Raw genomic sequence first — 2,206 nt, forward strand, 5'->3', positions numbered from 1 at the left:
CTGATGCTTCATGCGCACCAATTCTTGCCTGAGACGAAATGATCAGTTGCCATCAGTCGATTCCGCCTTCTGATGGCACTGGGCGTGTCAGGGTGGCACGGAGCATTGAGAACCAGGTTCTCAATGGCTGGTTTTCCAAAAGCCGAGACTCTGCAATGAACCTTGCAGCCATTTCATTAGCAATCCAGCGCCTTACCCATTTGCATCACGCGGAGCACGCTGATGCTTGAGAACCTGAGCTGACCGCCTCCACACCCACTGTTTGCATCAGTGCGCTGAGTCTTCAGGTCCTGGAATCAGAACAAATAGCTCAGCCCTTTCCCAGGATTTGCTGCAGAGTGCAGTTCTCTTAGGTCAACAGATCGGGAAAGCATTTCTGTAAATCCTGAGCTTCCTTGGCTTATGCATCATTTTTTTTCAAGAGGCAACATCTTCATAACCATAGCAATATCACAAGTGTTAATACACATCGCATGAAAAACCTTACAATCAGTGTACCATTGACACACCAATGCTATGTCTAGGGAGTTCTCATGAGGAAAGAATCATATGTGTCGTCCAAGATTTCACTTAGATAGAAGTGAAAGACAATCATGAAGTCTTCTAGGAACATTGAAATTATTTAAAAGTCTTCCATTAGGGAATTAGTTAAATTATGGTCCAAATATATGATGGAATGCTTTTCAGTTTGTATAATGTGGTGTAACAAGATTTTATAGCATGAATATGTTTGTTAAATTAGTGAAAGAAAAAAAAAGCTGCAATGCAGAATGAGAAAAAGAGAACAAGTTACATAAAGAAGGCCAGATAGGTTGAGTCTGGTACATTAGGGATATATGAAATAATGTTTTAAAACTTTTATTAAACAAAAATATCAAAATATGAAGCTCTTATCTCTCAACACATCCTCCCACCAGGTCTCTGCGTTTCTGAAGGCAGTGTTACCATGTCTCTAATCACTCCCCAAAGAATCCTGTGCTCTTCCATTTCCAAGGGACTCAGATCACGTTTTTAAACAAGTTTTGGGAACACAAAGGAATCGGAAAGGAGTGGAGCAGGTCCACAGTGTGGGTGAAGTTTGGACAGCCCGTGCCGCCCAGGCCGCCCTGGCGAATGAACGGTTATAATGTCGCGAGGGAAAACAATTACTCAGGGCAACTTTCCTGTGTCATCAAGTTTTTTATTTTCTTAAAATTTCTTTATCATAAACCTTTATTATTGTCCTAGGTTCTTTGAGGAAATCTATCAGGTTTACCCCTTTGCAGTCCCCCAATTGCCATAAGCTTCTGAGTTGATCTCTGCCTTCAATGTCACTGGTTCAGAGGATCTTCTTCAAAGGCACACTATTAAATGAAATAAGGCTAAGAAGAATCTATTAACTCAGAGTGCTTGCATATATGTATATACATTGTAATATAAAATATTATATATAATTTTGTTTTAATAATTTAAGTTAAAATAAAAATTTTTAATTTCTTTGAAACTTCATTTAAAATTCATTAGGTAGGGGGTATGGGGGGGAATAAAGGGGGAGAAGGGGAGAATCCATCACAAGGTTGAATATATAGTCCCCCCCCCAGGGAGATGACTAACAGAAAGGTAGATGAAGGGAAATAACAGACTGTGTAAGATACAAAATAGCAATAATAATATATCATTGAACAAGGAGTCACGAGGGTGGAACAGTGTGGGAGGGAGGGGATAAAAGAGGAGCTGATACCAAGGGCTCAAGTAGAAAGAAATTGTTTTGGAAATGCTGATGGCGACCTATGTATAAGGGTGTTCAATACTATTTTACATGATGGTTGAAAGATTTTTAACCCCCCAATAAAATGATTAATTAAAAATAAAGAAATAAATATTAAAATATATTTATATGATATATATGTATATCATATAAATATATATTTAACTGAGAGAAGGTATATACATATATATATATAACAAAGGAAAGAGTAAATATAGAATTCAAAATAGCATTTTCCTCCTCTAGGAAATGATGGAATACCAATTGATATATGTCAACCAATTAATACAATGTTGAAAGTGCACCCTCTTTTAGCCCAAGAAATCTGTTCAGTTGACTGAAAAAATACTGTGCCTATTCCAAATAAAAACAATACAACAGGATGTGGAAATTATTTGAATAATACTATTAATATCATAAACAAGAAAGATTTTCTGAAAATAATTTTTAAATGTTTAT

Source organism: Tenrec ecaudatus, chromosome 13 (assembly GCF_050624435.1).
Source record: "Tenrec ecaudatus isolate mTenEca1 chromosome 13, mTenEca1.hap1, whole genome shotgun sequence".
Taxonomy (NCBI): domain Eukaryota; kingdom Metazoa; phylum Chordata; class Mammalia; order Afrosoricida; family Tenrecidae; genus Tenrec; species Tenrec ecaudatus.